At 34.5% G+C, this 19,816-nt stretch overlaps 1 long non-coding RNA gene across 1 annotated transcript in view; it reads left to right on the forward strand.

Annotated features, from left to right (window-relative positions):
• Positions 1-8,638: 8,638 nt before the first annotated feature.
• Positions 8,639-19,816, forward strand: part of LOC144292364 (uncharacterized) — a 52,682-nt gene continuing 41,504 nt past the window's right edge. The window contains exons 1-2 of the long non-coding RNA XR_013359801.1: positions 8,639-8,883; positions 16,871-17,063. This is a non-coding gene — a long non-coding RNA (uncharacterized LOC144292364). The remainder of the gene's footprint in view (positions 8,884-16,870; positions 17,064-19,816) is intronic.

Consider the following 19,816-nt stretch of genomic DNA (forward strand, 5'->3'; position numbering starts at 1 on the left):
CACCTTTTATTAAAGATGCTATCTCATCTGAAGGACTTCACTATGGAAAGTTCTTACTGATGTAACTTGGAGCTATAATGTTCAGTAAAAATTGTAATTTTGTTCGTTACTTGAGAGAAAAAAAAATCAAAAGAACACCTAAAGGCAAATCACGACTGTCCAAATTTTCTAGTATTTTTCTCTTTTCAACAGTCAGCATCAAAACTGTAAAGAAAATTGCTTTTGAATACTTCTGTACCAGATGTCAGCCATCTTGCTTATCACTGAACAAGCCACATTTGAACTAAACAGCTCAGCATCGCGTTGAGGGATGTGGTCGCTGATTGAACACAGGTGTAATGGTTGATATACTGTCACACAGTCTGACGTTAACCTAAGATCTCTGTTGAAATAGTTATTACTGATGGCACGAAATGTAATTGCTAATTTTCTGCCTGAGTGGTTACATATTTTCTCTAAATCTTAAGAGTTATTCATCCTTTTCCCACTGCCCATTCCTCAGAGTTTAAGGCAGATGTGTCAGTGGTCCATGGACCAGTAATTGAACCTGTCACTTGCAATCTACTGATTTCATTCTTCAGAAATGTGACTACTGCTTTATTCACTCTCCTGCTTATTTTTCTCCAGGTATCAAATGTCTTACTTGAACCTAAGCTAACCAATATTCATTGTTTACCTTTAAGAGCCTCTTTGGTCACTGAGCAAAGGAATTGTGGGTGATTCAAACCTGATTACTTTTTACCATTTCTGGTTTTAGGTGCCTGGCTTTCAAATGAATTGGTTCTTTATAAGCCTAATTATAAGAAATCAATCAACTTAGGCATAGAAAGCGTGGAGGTAGACAGAGGGGTGGGGAACTGGGATAGATTCGCTAATTCTGTCTGAATGAATGCCTTCTTGGAATGACTTAGCATAACTCAGACTACTGATACACCTTTTCCAGAAGTTTGCTGAGTACTAGTGCTTAGTGCCTGGTGATCACCCAAGGCCTGGCAGTTTTGACAATAAATATACTGTAATAAATTCAGTTCCAACAAATTTTCTGCTCTTACCTTGGTTTCTACTAAAATGATTCAGTTAAGTCATGGTCCACAGTAAAATAAAAGGGGAGATAATATATGCCGAATTTATGCTTAAAGAATTTTCCATAAAGATTATTTGATGCCGCAGTCAGGAGAAATGATACGTCTTAAGTTATAGTCCATTTTAGCTTTTCAAAGTTGCATATTTATTAGATAAGATTTCTAAGTTAAAAACTAAAATTGATTTGCATAGACATAAGGTTTTCTTTAATGTGCGATTTATGGGTCATTTTAACCTAGCCTCCAAATATCCATTTTTAGGTTATAGAAAGAGAGGATGCAAAATGGACGGGTAAACTTTGAAAAAGGCTGGGCATTAAGGAACTGCACCTGAGAGGTGGAATTTGATTAGAATTGAAATTAAGAAGTCATAATCATGAACAATTGGAAGTGATAAGTCACAGAACAAGATGTAGGAGCAGGGATGAAATATAGTTTTTGGGAAAAATGCTATCCTGACCCATTTTTGGACCCTGGCTTGAGGCCAGTCAACTCCCCTTCTTGAACAACTAAGTCCACACCCCAGCCACTTCCCTTATTGGACTCAGAGTCAAGGACCAGTATGGCTCAACCATAACTGTCCCTAAGGCCAAGTATCAGACAAGGAGGGAAAACCCCTTCTGAACCTCCAGATCCTCAGACTAGCCATTCCACAGAGGCAGCCTGCCAAAACCCACCAATCCCAGCTGATGTGCCTTACATAAGCTTCGCCTAGAGCTCCAGCTTGCAGTTACTCTGTCCTCGGGTGCAATCTTCTGTGTGGTCCTGCCTGGCAGCCATCTCCATATTCAAGCTTTAAACTTCCATCTACCTGAATGTCATTGTGTTGTGTCCTGTCATCAAAAGAATCTTTAAATCTCATAAACTAAGGGGTATCTAGTAACAATACGGGAGATAAAAGGTGTCAAGAATCCATCAGTTAAAACAGGAGCAATGGAAAATAGTTTCCAAAGTTTGATTTCAAGTGGAAGGGTACAGACTTACTTAGGTCAGTAATGCCAGGAGGTCTTATTTCTATGCCTAGTAAAGTAACTCATGATTCCTGCCGCCAACATTTTTTCTTTCTCAATTTAGGAACTGCCACCATAATCTACTCATTTACTAAAGGCAAAAAATAGACATTGTTTCTTTTTTCTTAAAAGCACATTTAATATATGGTAAACTAGGCATATATAAAGTGTACAGTTTGACAGGTTTTCGCATATGAATATACCTTTAAAACCATCATCCCAACCAAGATAATAAACACATACATCACTCAGAAGTCTCCTCACTGCCCTTCATAATCTCTCTCCCGCCCCTTCCCAACCATCTCTCCCAACTCTCATCCCTGATCTGCTTCTGTCACTACAAATTGCCTTGCATTTTCTAGAATTTAATGTAAATGGAATCATACAGTGTAAGCTCTTTTATGTCAGACTTCTTTCCCACAGCATTATTTTAGAACTCACCCACATTGCACACATCAATGGTTCATATTTTGCTTTACTGAGTCTTAGTACACTATGTGAACATAGTGCAATTTGTTTATCCATTCACCTGTTTTTTTTAAGATTTTATTTATTTATTCATGAGAGACACACAGAGAGAGAGAGAGAGGCAGATACTCAGGCAGAGAGAGGCAGGCTCTATGCAGGGAGCCTGATGTAGGACTGGATCCCGGGACTCCAGGACCACACCCTGGACCGAAGGCAGGCACTAAACCACTAAGCCATCCAGGGATCGCCCATATCCATTCACCTGTTGATGAATATTTGAGTTGTTTAAAATTTTGAATTATTAACAAAGAAAGGTGCTGTGAACACTTGTATATATATATATATATATATATATATATATATATATATATCTTTGTATGAAGATAAACTTTCATTCTTTCATTTTCTTGGGTAAATAGCTGAGAGTGAGAAAGTTGGATCATATGGGAGCTATATTTTTCATTCTTTTATATTTTAAAATTTTTAGGAAACCGTTAAACTGTTTTGTGGAGTGGCTCTACCATTTTGCATTCCCTCCAGCAATCTTTTATTTTATTTTATTTTTATTTATTTATGATAGTCACAGAGAGAGAGAGAGAGGCAGAGACACAGGCAGAGGGAGAAGCAGGCTCCATGCACCGGGAGCCCGAAGTGGGATTCGATCCAGGGTCTCCAGGATCGCGCCCTGGGCCAAAGGCAGGCGCCAAACCGCTGCGCCACCCAGGGATCCCTCCCTCCAGCAATCTTATGAAAGATCCTGTTCCTCTACATCCTCATCAGCCCAACATAGGGTCAGGCTTTTCAATATAAACCAATTTTATAGGTGTATAGAGATATCTCATCATGGTTCTATGTTGCATTTTTCTGATGACTAAAAGATGTTTACCGTTTTCATGTGCAGATTTGTGATCTATACATGTTCTTTGTTGAAGTTATTGAATTAACAAATGAATTAAATTATGCTGTTTTGTTGAGTTGCTTGTTTTCTTATTTAATTTTGATTGTTCTAAGTATTTCAGTGTGAGTTCCTTATCAAGTACGTCATTTGCAAATGGTGTATCTTTTCTTTCTCTCAAGAATGTTTGTTGAAGAGCAGACATTTTAAATATTAATAAAGTCTAAAGCAATATTCTTGATTCCCCGAATAGTTCTACTTTTGAATTTATTTTAAAAATATCCACTCTTTACATTGAATGACTACCATCTTTCTCCTAGCTGTTGTCATCTCTTTTCTTTATAATCATAATTATAAAGAATAATAAGATAATCTCTTAAGTCTGCGATTCCAAATTTTGGCCCCACCATTTCCACAGTACTTTATCCTGCACCTTTAAAAATGTTGTAGAGATATTGACACTTTCCTGATTAATTTTTTTCAGTAGTTTCCCATTGGATTGGTTAAAGCAACAAGTCTTTTTACATAACCTATAATGAATGTCCTCCATGGTCTGGCCCCTGTGTGATTCTCATACTTCATTTTGTACCACTTTCTCTCTTGATCACTGTATTTCATCAATATCCTCTTCCTTTCTATTCATCTTACAGATCATTTTCTACATTAGCACCTCTACTACTTTTCTTTGCCTGGGTTATTTGATTGATCTGCTGTCACTGACAATAGAAGGAAAGCTTCCAGGTAGCATGGCTTATATTGAAATTCCATGCTTTTTTATCTCTCTCTTCCTAAGCTCAGGAGTAGGTTAAGTAAGCATTTCTAAACAGTTGCTGATTAAATATACAAATGAGTAAATGTGTTTTTGATATTTCTATACACCCACTAATCCTGACTTGAATTTAATATAATTTAGTTTTTTATTATCAGTGATCACCTTAGAGGATGAGATTATCATTTTCACCAATAATGGGAATTTACAGAATAGATGAGACTATGAGCACTATCACAGTTTAAACTAGCAAAGATCGATATAGAATACAGAAGCCAAGACACACTGGGATTAATGCAACTAAAATATAAATCAGATTCTGATCCAAATTATGCCTTCACTCTAGGCTATTGAGAGATCTCCTAAAACTAAACACCGACTAAGCAAAAGATAAGGAGGCTGGTTAGTATTCTTGGAGCACACAGAAACATGAAAACATCAAAGGAGAATTCGGAGATGACTGTTGAAGGAATGTCCTAACATCTCATTTATTCTGGAATGCTGTACCTAATGGCTAGATACATGGGAGAGATGTAACCCTGTGTCTAAATTGCCTGATAGGTGTTTGTCATTTCCTACCCTTCACTATCTAGTTGAGAATTTCTACAATAAGCTATGGGAAAACCAAATATTAAGATCGGAAAGACCCTCCTCTACATGATTTGAGTATGTTTTATTCATTCTTCATTTTTAACGAGATATGCCCCTAGCGGAAGACAGAGAAAGACCCTTTTGCTGTGTAATAGAGGTTCCTCAAGATGTTTTTGCCCTGCTAAATATGTTTTTCAGAATATTGATTAAACTACAGAGTGAATTTTCCTCTAAAACTGTGCCTTTGCTAACTTTGCAACACATGCTCATAATATTCATTATGTGATTATTCAACATCCTCAGGTGTCCAAGTGATGCCATTCCAGGACAAAACATGGTGCTGATTAGGCATCATGAGATCTTTTTTTATACTTGTAAAATATCTCAATGATATAATGATATGCTTACATTATTCTGGAGCCCTGATTTGAATTACTGAGTAAAGTATTTAAAGCAATGGTAAATATTCTAAAGATGTTAAATTTATTTTATTAAAATGATAGGAGTTGCTGGAATATTCTGAGGGTTCTTATATTCTGTAAGCACCCCTATATTTCTAGTTGTAGCAATTTCATATTTTATATGGATTTCAAAGCTGATATGAAAAGAAAGAGAAAAGAAAGTATCAGCATTATTTTTTATTATGAATTATTATTTTCCTGGTCACAATGATGATTCGAAGTGAACAGCTATCCTTGGATATCACTTCTTCTTCTATAGTTATGACTCTAATTATTAGTTGGTCTTCTCGAATATACATGTGCTCATGCATAAAAATGTAAATTTCTCCGTAAATTCCAAATCTATAATTACTTGTAGTTGATTCAATCAGTATTGTGGTCTTTCTATCTGTAATCTAACAAACACACTAGTCAGACATTACAAAATGTTTGGGTGCTTTTCTTGAATCACCATTATATTCGTTTTAATTTATATGATAATTTTGTATGTTCAAAACTTACACAATAATATATACTGTTTACAGCAATTCCAAACAGTGCAGTTGTATATGAAGAAAAATATTTTCCCCTCCCTCATTAATTTTCCCAGCCATAAAATTTAAACAATGCTTTAAATAATATGATTTTTCATTCTTTTTCTAATGTTTGTCTGAATGTACAACTGGTTAATTTAGTGCTCTCTATTTTATTTAATTTTTCATAAAAATTGAGATTACTCTGCTACCCTTTTTTTCAATACTCCATCATGGATAACTTATTGGTTTAAAGATTTATTTTATTTATTTGGGAGAGAGAGAGAGAATGTAAGAGAAAGTTCACAATCAGGGTCAGGAGGTTTGGAAGGGGCAGAGGCTGAGGGATAAGCAGACTCCCTGCTGATCAAGAGAGCCCAAGATGGGGCTCCATCCCAGGACCCCGGGACCATGACTTGAGCCAAAGGCCGATGCTTAACCTACTGAGTCACCCAGCTATATCCATCATGGATAACTTTTTAAGTCAGTACGTATAAATCTCACTTTTCTTTATTTCACATAGTTTAGGAATCATGATCTAGTCAATCATTTCCTCATTTATGAACTTTCAGGATGTCGTTTATATTTTGCTTGTGCAAATAATGTTGCAACAAACTGACTTGTGAAAAAATTACCTACTTAAAATGCTACAAAAATGTATTATGTTCTTTTGAATTAAACTTCTGCTATTGTCCTCAGATACCTTATACCTTATGAAGTCTAATATAAAAATAAAATCAACTCTAGCACTGCTCTTGAAATAGCTTATAATTACACAGAACTAAAATAACTTCATCAGGAATACACACCACTTTTTAAACAATCATCGTCTTTGCATGGCTTTTGCTTAGAAAAAAAAAATGAAAGCCAGAAAATAAAGTTTTTTTTAAGCCATGGATATTAGAAGTATAAAATACCACATAAATTATTTGGTAGTTCTCTTCGATTACAGAAACAAATCCTGCAGAAGTAAGTTTGCTTTATTCAGGACAGCTTTAAATATCTCTGGAAAGTTAAATTCCTGTAGAATAGTATTTTACAGTTGAATTGTTCATTTTATTATTTCTCACGTATCAGTCATCTGGATGTTGCTGTAAAGGTATTTTTTAGATGCAATTAACATTTAAATCGATAGACTTTGAGTAAAACAGATTATCCTGCGTAATGTGGATGGACTTTATCAAATCACTTGAAAAGAGAAAAACAGACAGAGGTCCTCTGAGGAAGAGGGAATTCTATCTTCTGTCTTCAGACTTGAGTTGTAACAACAAATCTTACATATATATTTACATCCTTTTGATTATTTTTCTCTGGAGAATCCTAATAGAGCCACAAAGTTTGTAAAAATTTGCTATAGCAGCTATAGGAAACTAATACACTAACCAACACAGTTATTGTTTTAACATACCAATTTAATTCAAATTAAAGATTCAGAAATGGAGAAAATTTGATTTGGAATGATTTTTATTGAGGGTCAAATTTGTTAAATATAAATTATGAATATAAAGCTAAATGAGTCTAGACATATTATTCACTCTATATGGTGCAAAATAACAATTAATAAATATGAGAAAGTAAAAAGTGGAAGGCAGGTAAAATTACAAGCGTACTTTTAAAAAATCTTTATCATAATTAAACTATGTCCAGTGTCCCCCCCAAAAAGCAAAATATATTCTCCAAGGCTTCAAAGACTAGATAACTAAAAATATACTATAACTATAATATTAATATAATACAATTATAATATTAATATACTATATTAATTATATATCTATTTTAGGTATGCAAATAATTTGTACATAAGGGAACATATCAACAAACACACATATACTCGCATGTACAAAAAATGGAAAACACAATCATAAAAACACACACATAGGTACGTACACATACAAAGAAGCAGGCATAATAGAATAAAAGTTTTGTGAACAAAATACTTAACATGAAATGTCATAAAGTTAAATATAAACAAGTATTTGTTTTAGCATAAATGCAATGGATAATTTATTAGTGTGTAACTTTTACTAATTATAATTTTAAAAATATTTGATATACTTTTTCATCATATAGAATTCTGAGCGGTTTAAGTATTTTACAATAAGCATATGTAACTGCCATTAATTTAGAAATTGGGTCTCTACTGGAAACAGCTATAAAAAATGGACAAAACACATGGGGAAGTTTTATCTTTGGCATCATCCAAGTCCTCTGTCACCTGCAACAGAAAGCATCTTTCTTCCACGTTCCAACCACATGTTCTTCGTTTCCAACTGGGATCTCACCGGCAGCACTTTTAATGTTTATATTTCCAGCAACCTTATATTCATTTTGATGTATGTGTCGGTGCTTCCTCTTTTTTGCTTTCTGAGACTTTGTTAAAATCATCGTTAACATCCATATTTCTATGTAGTCTTTTCAAAGCTTAGTAGGCTTTTTCTATGATACATCTCAAAACTCTTCTAGTCACCATCATTACCTAAATCCAATCCAGATGCTTCCACATTTCTAGGTATTTGTTATAGTAGTAACCTACTTTTCATTACCAAAATCTGTATTAATTTCCCAGGGATGCCATAATGAAGTACCATAAATAGAGTGGCCTAATTAAACAGGAGTATATTTTTTAATCTAATTCTAGAAGCTAAAAGATATCAAGGAATTGTTCAGGGCCATGCTCTCCTGAAGTTTCTAGGAAAAACATCTGTTACATGTCTCTTTCTTAGCTTCTGGTGTTTTCAGAGATCCTTGATATCCCTTAGCTTGGAATTGTGTAACTTGAGTCTCTGTCTCTGTCATCACATGGCATTCTCTCTGTGACTTCACAGTGTCTTCCTATAAGACCACCAATCAAATTGGACTAAGGGCTCACCCTACTCCAGTATAACCTTATTTTAACTACATACATGTGCGATGACCCTATTTCAGATAACCACCTTCCGATATACTGAAGATTACGACTTCAACATACATTGTTTGGGAATACGATGAAACCCATAAAAATTACACAGGACAACAGGGATGAGCTTCAAAAAATTATATTAATGAAAGAAACCAGAAAAAAGTCATCTATATATTATGTTAAATATCCATAATAGGTAGGTCCATAGAGATAGAAAGTAGACCGGTGGTTTCCACAGTCTGGAAATGGGGAGTAACTGCTTACAGGTTGTGTTTCTTTTTAGAGTATTGAAAATACTTTGGAACTTGTGTTAGTTTGCTCAGGCTGCTGTAGCTAAATGCCACATACTGGGTGGCTTACACAATAAAAATGTATTTCTTACAATTCTGGAGGCTAGACAGCCAAGAACCATTTGTCCATAGAATTGGTTGCTAATGAGACCTTTCTCCTTGGCTTCCAGATGGCCACCTTGTAGGAATGTCCTCATACGGTCTTTCTTTCTGTGCATGCGCACTCCTGGTGTCTCTTCCTTTTCTTATAATGACACAAGTCCTACTGGATTACAGCTATACCCTTATGATCTCATTTAACCTTACTTTTTTTCCTTCAACACTCTATCTTCAAATATAGTCATAATGAAGATTAGAGTTCCAGCATATGAATTTGGGCGGGGGGAGCAACTCAGTCCATATCAGAATTGTGAATATACTAAATGCCACTTTGTTGTTCACTTTAAAGTGCTTAATATTTTTATATGAATTTCACCTCAATAAAAAAAAATTGAAAAGTACATTTACATCAAATCCTCTTCCATGAACTACATATAACTGTATTCACAAATGTTAAGTATAACAAGTGTTTTCTTGTATACCTTCACCTTCATTAAGATAAGTACAATGAATCTTATGCTTTAAAGTATTTAATAACAACATGTAAATTGAATTTACTGTATCATACAAGATTTCATTTTGCAGACTATAAGAAAATTTAACCTCAAAATACTGATATGTAAATGCTAAATCTAGTGGGTTTTTTTTTTTGTTTAGAAAATACTACTGTTTTAATAATTTGAAAGTAGCTAGATCTTAATTTATATGTGGCAAACTGCCATTACCACCTTGATTTCAAAATTATTTATATTTAAGTATGTATCAATTGTTTACGTAGCAGTAGGGTCAGTTATAAAATTTCACCAAGTTGCTAGTTGTCTCAATATTCAGTGAAGTTTAGGATCAGGACTGGAAGATAACATTTTTAAATAGCAGTAATTTTGTACTCAGCTTTTAACTATTATTAAATAAGGGGTAGTAAATATAATTGATATCCTAACAGGTAACTAGCCATCTCTATCATTCATAAACGTTCCCTCTATCATTTCTTATTATTGACAACCTTGGATCATATATAGCTACTGCTGGTAACTATCCTATTCTCTTTGAATAATTATGTAACTCAAATACCATATAACCCAAAGGTAAAATAGGGTTAAATTTAAGTTATTTTTTTTCTAAATTTACAGTCCAGTGGTGCTGAAAGTAATAAATTCTTTCCAAAAGTGACAATTCAAACTAAATTGTTGAATTGATTAACAGCACTACTTAAATAAACTGTTATTGTTCCATTCCTAGAGATATTGAGGACATGGCAAATTTCAGCCTCCTTTCTTTGCCCAGAACATCCATTCAGAGTTATGAGAAGATACATAATTAACAGATTAACATTATAAAAAGCATCAAGTTTCTGAGTCATTGATGGACATTGGGCATTCCTGTGGGAAATTCTAGGGTTCAAAAACATTTCTGGTTCATTCATAACAGCCAAAGATAAAATCAGGAGACACAGCCCCTGGATGCTAACCAGAGGCCTTTCTGTGTGTGCTGAATCCCAGATGAGATGTGCAACAGTTGGTCTGCCTAAATGTGCCATTTCCAATACTTTCTTAAATGCCTGCAAGGTGCAATCTCACACTCAGTGCCCCAAACCAGTTCTGGCATTCGAGAAACATCTAGTTTTAACTGGTGTAAAGGAACAAAGGACAGGAAAGAAAGAGGGGAAAGAGGAGGGAATCAAAGGAGAAGCAAAAAGGGAAGAAGGAAGAAGAGGACAAAAACGACAAAGACGGGAAGGATGAGAACTGTCAGACCAGTTGAGTAGATTTGCTCATGGAGTTTCTGACTGGTCTTTTGTCCTCCTTTAGTCTGTTTTCTTTCATACCTCAGATGCTGAACTATAAAAAAATATTTCCATAATTAAGGTAGTACTTTCAGCAACAGAGAACAGATTAATCCTGTAACACTTATCTGTGTTTTAAGGAAGTTTAGTTGGAGGTAAGACGAGAGGATAATAACCAAATCAATTTTACTCACCTCACTATATATTTTGCTTTAAAAAGTGATTATTATCTATTCAATTCTTTTACATGCCTACACTTTTTTTTTTCACATTTCTTTACGATCTTAGATAGGACATTTATTTTAGTTATCATTCCTGAGATTCTCAAAGTCCTACATGACTGGATTACAGACAAGAATAAAGCAGAAAGCTAAGAATCCAGCCTTCATGCTTGAGACGTCTAGTCTCAAACTTAAGTAACAGAGAACTCTGGGCACTCAAGTCCATCTTCATAATTTTCCACTGAAGCCAAGAGCAAAGTATTTGTTTGAAACGGCACCACCTCCTCAACAAAGAAGGCAGAGCAGTCTTGGGCAGCCACTCTGGGAACCTCCCTGTACAGCATGTTTTATCTTGGCCACTCTGATATTGTCAAATTATACGAATCACAAACACAATTGCCAGACAATATCATAAGTGAGTGAGTCTGGACAAATACTCTATCATCAGGATCGCTGCAAACATTGGTGGACATGAAAGTTTATTGTCCTTATTCTTTGTATTGTCTTTCTAAAACAAGTGGCTAACATTCAGCCCTATGTGATTGTCATGCTGGATTTAGACTCAATATCACCAGTCAACACATTTTTAAGAGAAAATGAATAATTTAAATGTGTGGAATGTCATAAATCTCAAATATTAGCAAATATATCATTAAAAAGCACATCTCTGAGGTAGATCCAACCAATTGATTATGACTCTGTGAGTTCTATTTATTAAGTGCCCAGCCAAATAATGATGCCATGAATAAATATGCTTTAAAAATTTTAGCATAAATAATGTAAAAATGACTTCTTTGCTCCAAGACTTCTGACTCTAAAATATTTAAATGGAATTGTGAATCCTATAAGAGAATGAGATATGTGTAAGAATTCAGGAGGCTAACATTTGTAAGCCCATTTTAGAACCACCAAGCTTTACTAAACATTTATTGTTTGGCTACCATTGTAAAATCATTCATATTTTTCAATTTGACAGACATAGTTTAAAATTTTTTTGAGGAGCTTGCAAGCAAATTGGAGGAATATATTGTCTAATGGGAGACTCTTAATATAATGTAATAAATGTTCAAAAAAAGGTTTGTACTCTAAGAAGATCACATATTCTTTTCTGGAACCTAGCTGCCTTCTTGTAAATATTAACCTCAAAGTACTTAATAGCCTAATGCTATTGAACATTCATGCATATAAAGAATTCTCCATACTTTGTTTTCAAGCTCATCGAGTATTATTTTCATGAAGCTTCTTTTCCAAGAGAGATAGACAAACTGATTAACCAGTTTACTTAGCAATTATGATTCTTATTGTAAATTAATAAGTGGATAAATTGGTCTTAAACATTAGTTCCTTGTGACTTTGATACCATTTGTGTTAGCATACTCAATTCTAATCAAATCAGTAATAATGACGAAATTTAATTTATGGGGCAATGCTGGGAACTAAAGCCTAAATGACTAATAATTGATCATAATAAACTCCACTTCATGGGAAACTACCTGTCTAGCCAGACAGCCAGCAATACCCAGATTTTTATGGACTCCTTGCATCAGTCACTTTTGAAATACATTTTAAAACAAAGTGCTAGGAAAAAGTAAAAGTAGGAATTTAGGATATTCTTAGTGCACAGTAGTTATTTGTAGTATCAGCAAATATGAATGTTTATAAATTCTTGGAAGATTTGTAATAATAACACATGTTGGAACTTCCAAATAATACATCTAAAATGATTGTGTAGTGACAAAAAAAAACATAAACACATTTTATATCATTGAACATTTAAGCAACTGTTACATGAGATTAAGATGTTCTAACAGCAATAAAAAGAAAAATATTTCACAGAAAATGCTATATTGGTTTTTCAGTTTGGTTGTATGAAAAGGGAAATAATTACATTTATATATTTATATAATTATATTTGTATAATACATTTATACTATAATATATAATTTATAATTCATTTAAATGCCAAATTTCTTTCAAACACCTTTCCCAGTAAAAATTTTAAAGGTATCATAAATGGTTTTAAATAATATGTCTGAATTACTAATGGTTTTAAATATTATGACTGAACATATTTTTGCATAAAGAGATTTACTGTGATTAATATAGAGAAATGAAAAATTACATAAGTGTCTCTAGGAACTCCACCTTCCAGTGTCATCCTTAATCAATTGCAAGTATTGCAGCTTAATTTTAATGTGTTTGATGACTTCTAAAAGTTCGGGGGGTTTTTGTGAAAGGTATAACTAAAATATGTTCATTTGCAAATAAATTGTATGACAATTTAACAAGGTATTAGGAATTAAGAGAGCAAAGCCAAAAAACTAAGAGTAAAAATAAACAGAAAACAAATTTAAAAAAAACACACACAAAGATGCTTCAATGAAAACAGAAATTCATATAAATAGTCTGTGGACCAAAAAGATTCCCACTACTATTCTAGATTAAAATATAAAAATGGCAGCGAGTTAGGACTAAGGGATGGAGTGACACCTAATTAAGGGCCTTGTGAGCTATGTTCAATGTTTGAGCAAATTGGGAGCTCTGAAAGGCTTTTAAGTAGGGAAGAACTAATAAGATCACTGTAATCAGCACAACGAAATAGAAGGTGCTGACTTGAGCCACATTGATCATGTATTCAGTTATTTCAGTAATTCAATCCTGAAGCTCAGAAATTTTGCAAATTACAAAATTATACTGCACTGGTGTGCAAACTACTACCTATAAGGAAAATTTGGTCTGGCAATTGTTTGAAAATAAACCTCACTGGATCATAGCACAGCCATTTGTTTATGTATTGTCTATGGCTGCTTTCACACTATAGAACAGAGCTGAATAAATGAGACAATGATCATATGACTCACAAACATAAAATATTTACTATCTGGCTCTTTATACAAGATGTTTGTGGACTCTTGCTATAATTCATAACTGCCATATAACTAACTGATGAAATTATGTCGGTAGAATGTGTGAGATCTGAAAGGCACTTAGAACTGGTGTCCAAAGTGTTATTAATTACATGGCAAAGGAAAAAGAGACTAGAAGATAGAATGGAAAAGGGGTTAGATATCCAGTAAGAAAAATAGGAACATGCGATGCTATAAAAGGCAAGGATCTACTGTGACTTATGGAAGAAGAGTGGTCAACAATGCCAAACATTGCCAAAATTCAAATAAGGTATAGACTGAGAACTAGCGAAAAGTGCCTGGCACCTTGGATGAGAGTAGCTTCTATGGATTAAGAAAGTGAGAAGAGAGTAGTGAGTGAAAAAATAAAAGTCAGAAGACAAAAAGAGAAGGTATGTGAAAATATCATTGAGGATTATGTAAAATGAAAGAAAGTTTTTGTAGGGTTTCTTTATATGTCAGAAACTAATGACAAAAGTCTATGAAAGAGAGGAATTGAAGATTTAATAAAATTTGATAAAGCCATTCAAATATATGAAAGAATAGTATCTAGAACAAAGTAAAGAAACATTGCTTCTATTATAACAGCAAGGAAAGAGAACTATTGGATGGAAACATAGGGTATGTTTTCATATTTGTGTAGGGCATTTGATGGTATCTCCTCTGACACATTTTTTTTCTCAGTTTTAGAAAGAAGTGTTAAGAAGGAAATTCATCATTAAGATTGAGAAATGAGGCAGAAGGATTGAAATCAAGAAGTGTGAGAAAAGGTTTTGATATACTGGTGGCTAGAACGTGACAAAAATAAACCATGAAAATAAAGCCAAATTAATTAGCAGCACTGAGGACTCAATTGAAGTCAGAGACCCTGGATTCATAAAGACTTTTGTGTACTTTCCGCTATGACTCTTTCATTAGTTTTCTGTAACCTGGTGATAGGCATGGGTATGGCACTGAGTTGGATTAATCTGTCATCATTCACCCAGGTCTGGGATAAATTCCCCAAAGTCACATGGTCTGGGTTTAGAAATAGATATAATTGGAGGAAAACCTCAAAATTTTGAGTTAAAAGTAAAAAAAGAAAATGAAACAAGGCATATGTCTCCTGGTCTTCCCATCAGCCCAAGTAAAGTGTTCTGGGACCCATTGACTAGACAATCACAGCTGATTTGCATGCCAGAGTAGTGAGTATGAGTCACTCCCAAGTTTTTCTTCTCAATGATTTTACCATAAGCAGTCTGGACCCTAACATTTACTGGAACTTAAACAAGAGTATCAATGGAGGCCTACATATATGTCAGATATTTAAAACTTGTAAGTCGACCTGACAATTTTTAAGTGAAATACATGCTATAATTTTAATATGCCAAAGTACTTTTGTTAATAGCAAATTGAAAAATATGTGCAAAAGATAGTGTTTATGACTCAAGTCAGCCAAATGTCAAAGCTGTCTGATAAAAAAATGAATATGAACCAAAAATATTTTCTGATAAAATCCATAATTCAAAAGGGTCAGTTTATCAGTAATTATTTCTTGTCTTGAATGATTTCTAAATATATTAACAAATTTGATTGGGGAAAACTTTAGCAGACACCTGAGATTTCCAGTTTTTAAAAATGTGAGTAGACTATCTACATAAACAGTCATCTCTCTTTTCTTTAGTTTTCATCCAGAGCTCCATGTTTCCTCATTCTATTTCTTTTTATTTTTGTATTCTGTTTCTATATACTTATTTCTGTCATCTCAATGTGTAATTATTTTCATTGATCATAAGGATTAAAATAAAATGTAACCCAGTTAAATGTGTTTTATTAACAAATGTAAAAAATTAAATCAAGATTATTAGATGAAATTGAACTATTTAATTTTTGAAAATTGAATTACATTTTATTAAAGATTTTTATTAAAATATAACTACTCACAATATACAGTTTCTTTATTCTTGTTGACAATATAAAGAATCAATATCATGTTTCATATATGTTCGGCTAGAGCTCCACATAAGCAAATTTTAGAAAAATGTGAATCGTTTAACATTGCAAAGGAGCAAGCAATGGATATTCAACTCTACTAGAAAATAATATTTCACTATGCAAGAGTCTCTTGTTTTTAGGCTGTCTGAAGAAGGATTTGACAATGTAATTGACATATCTTTTATCTCAACAAAGCAATTCTGCTTCTCGAAGAGTCTGTATGCTCAAAAATAGTGCCCTGAAACAGTCTCCAACATTAGCAGAGTCACAACCACATCTAGACACTGTCTCCTTTCGTTTGAAGATATAAAAAAGGAGATGGGATAAGTGTTTTCCTGGGCCCCATGGGAAAAAAAAAAAAAAAAAAAAGGTGTGATTTCTGTTCTGGGGCTAAACACTGGATCCAAGATCCAGAGCTGCAGATGCACACGTATGTCCTTTAATAAGCTCTTGCGTGTACTCATGCATGCACTTATGAGCCAAAGAGAGAGAGGAGGCAGAAAATGGAGCACTGTACTAAGACCACAAAAATAACCTTGTTTGTGCAGAATAAGCAACTCGAGTTTATGATAGACGCGAGTTCGATGGACCTGGCATAGGTCTTGAGGTGCTAGTCCTATACCTAGCACTGGTTGCTCTTGCTCACATGCACAAAGTCCCAGACCTTGTATGCCCAGGGGTGAAAGAGACTGAGAAAAGAGCTGGTGGGCTTGGGAGCTGCTCTGACACCATCATTTTCTGCCTGCAGCCAATGAGAAAACCAATAAAGAAACTGAAAATGATGAAAAAAGAAAGAAGAGAGAGAAACGAAATGTAGACTGAAGTCCTTCATGTTGGGAGAAGGAGAATCCCCAGCAAAAGCCATCCCCTTGTCCAGGTATTAAAAAGCAACTTTTCTGCTCATTTTCAGACAATCTTGCTCTTCTGAGCACAGCCAACATAGGACTTTATCCTATAAAGGGCACATGGAGAATGAGATGAAGAGAATGCATCTTAAAAGGCAAAGAAGATGAATTTGAACATGATGGAAAGTGATTGAAAGAACCAGAGACGGAGCAGATGCTAGGATGAGCGGAAGTGAACAAGAGGCTTCAGTAAGGTAGGTGGAGATGTGTATTCGAGGTTCCTATGACAGAGCTGAAGGACTAAGGAGATGAGATTGAGGAATCTTGAGTATGTCTGAGGAAGGGCATGTTATTGGTTTGTTTCTGTCAGCCCCTTTCCATCTTCAGTTCTTTCCTGCCCAACTTCTGGGTAAGGCTAAGAGGTGGAGAGAGAAATAGGTCATGAGGCTAAGGGTGTAAAGCAGTAACTTGTAAGTGAGCGGAAATGAAACTAGAGCAGGGGATTGAGGCTGGAAGGGTTTACATCTTGAGCAGTGACCATGGAGAGCCAATTTAGGAGCTATGCTGAGATTAACTGACTGGAAGTCGTTGGTAGTTTATTCTCAGTAGAACTTGCATTTTAAAGACCATCAGGCCTTGGATGGCAGAGGTCTCAGGGCAAGGAAGACTGGTGGCTACACAGGTTTCATTGGAATCATCAATTCATTCATTAAAAATGCTGTTTGTAGGCTATATCCACAGCTACTGAAGCAGAACCATTAGAGTTGAGACCAAGAAATGCAAATTAAAAAAAAAAAAAAAACCCTCAACGGATACTATACCCTTGACAACAAAGTATCCGTTTATATGTCTCGATTTGAAATTTCTTCTCTTGATTCTCTGTGCTTTAGGCCAAGATGTTCAGACCAGATTTTAGATATAGACAGACTAGAGCAAATTACCAGGGGATGCTGATTTATTTACGTTTAGTTTCCTAGACACATGTGCAATTCAACCACACTCAGATGTAACTAGGGTTTATTTTGTTGTGTGTGCTTCTGTGCTTTGAGGCAAAGTGAAGCATTAAAAAAAAATACAAAGTTTACCTAAAACATCTTTCCTGGTTAAGGCTATTAGATCATTGCCATGATTACTGATAGTAAAGCTGAAGCTATGCCATTTTGAGCCACATTATTTTAATACACACTTTGTATCAAAACTATTTTTCAATGATTAGATATGTAGAATCTTTAAGAAAATTATATGTCTATGCTATTTCAGCCTGATTTGCTCTCCCAAATGATATTTTTAATGAAAATGAACAGGAAGGTCAAGTTGCCTAGAGTTTGCCTTAATCAGTGGTCATAGGGTCAGTAGTTATTTTTGCAATTGGTCATCAGCAACAAAATAAAATTCAATGAATATATTTAGAACACCAAAATAAAAGAGGTAAAACATGCAAACAGGAGAATGATTTATTAAAATTAGAATCATTCGTTTTAGATTTAAACATATAGTCTATACTTTTTCCCAATTTTGATGCAGGTGGGTAACTGAAATTTATTTTAAGATCATTTTTTTCTATGAAGCTCTGATATTAATTATACTATATATCTGCTGGTATATCTAGATAATATTAACTCTTGCATTCATTACACTGTTGTCATATTAAGAAACAGATTATCGACAGATGAATGGATAAAGATGTGTGTGTGTATATATATAATATATATATACACATATGTGTGCAATGGAATAATACTCCGCCATCAAAAAGAATGAAATCCTGCCATTTGCAATGACGTGGTTGGAACTGGAGGGTATTATGCTAAGTGACATAAGTCAGGGAAAGAAATGCCATATAACTTCACTTATATGTGGAGATCAAGAAACAAAATAGGTGAACATAAGAGAAAGGAAGGGAAAATAAAGATAAAAGCAGAAATGGAGGCAAACCATAAGAGACTCTTAACTACAGGACACAAACTGAGGGTTGCTAGAGGGGAGGTGTGGGAGATGAGGTCATTGGTTGATTGGCGTTAAGGAGGGCACTTGATATAATGAGCAATGGGTGTTATACACAACTGATGAAACACTAAGTTCTAGCCCCCAAACTAATAATACACTATATGTTAACCAAATTGAATTTAAATAAAAAAATAATAAAATAAAAATGTAAGATAAACAAAAAGAAAGAAACAGGTTAAAATGACAGCTCAAGACCAAGACAAAAAAATATTAGTAAAACTCACTTTTTTCTAATCCTGTTCTTTTTAAAAAGAAAGGAAGCTATTATGAATGACATCTAGGTTAAAGGTTTCAAATTGTTATCTGTTTGACAAATGTATATCAGAGTAGGATAATGTGATTCTTTTAAAGACACACTAACTAGTATCATGGTTTTGCTTTTTTATTTCAGTGGTTGGTTGTATTTTTCAGGTTCATTCAAAGAAATTGAGTTTCTTCAACCAAGATAGACCAAACTGATCTTTTTTTTTTAAATTTTTATTTATTTATTTATTTTTTAATTTTTATTTATGATAGGCACAGAGAGAGAGAGAGAGAGAGAGAGAGAGAGAGGCAGAGACACAGGCAGGGGAAGAAGCAGGCTCCACGCACCGGGAGCCCGACGTGGGATTCGATCCCGGGTCTCCAGGATCGCGCCCTGGGCCAAAGGCAGGCGCCAAACCGCTGCGCCACCCAGGGATCCCGACCAAACTGATCTTTAACAAACTGTGTTTAGTTGGGTGTGACATTCTGGAAGTATTTCCATGAGTATTGTTAATAGTCACTATTCTAAATGCTCTGAGTGTCTTTCCTCAGCCCAGTTTTCCAAGACCCCTTGGGACCTCTCTATAGTCCATCAAATAGAGGGGTCTTAAGGGGCTCTGGCACTATGGACTTGTAAGTTTATGTACCGTGTCGTCTTCCTCAACCTCTGGTTATTCTCCTTGTCCTATCATTATTGATATCCCCCATGGTGAGATTTAGGATTGAATGATAACTGGTATTGTGTGCTGAAAAGGGGAAAA

Source organism: Canis aureus, chromosome 2 (assembly GCF_053574225.1).
Source record: "Canis aureus isolate CA01 chromosome 2, VMU_Caureus_v.1.0, whole genome shotgun sequence".
Classification (NCBI taxonomy): domain Eukaryota; kingdom Metazoa; phylum Chordata; class Mammalia; order Carnivora; family Canidae; genus Canis; species Canis aureus.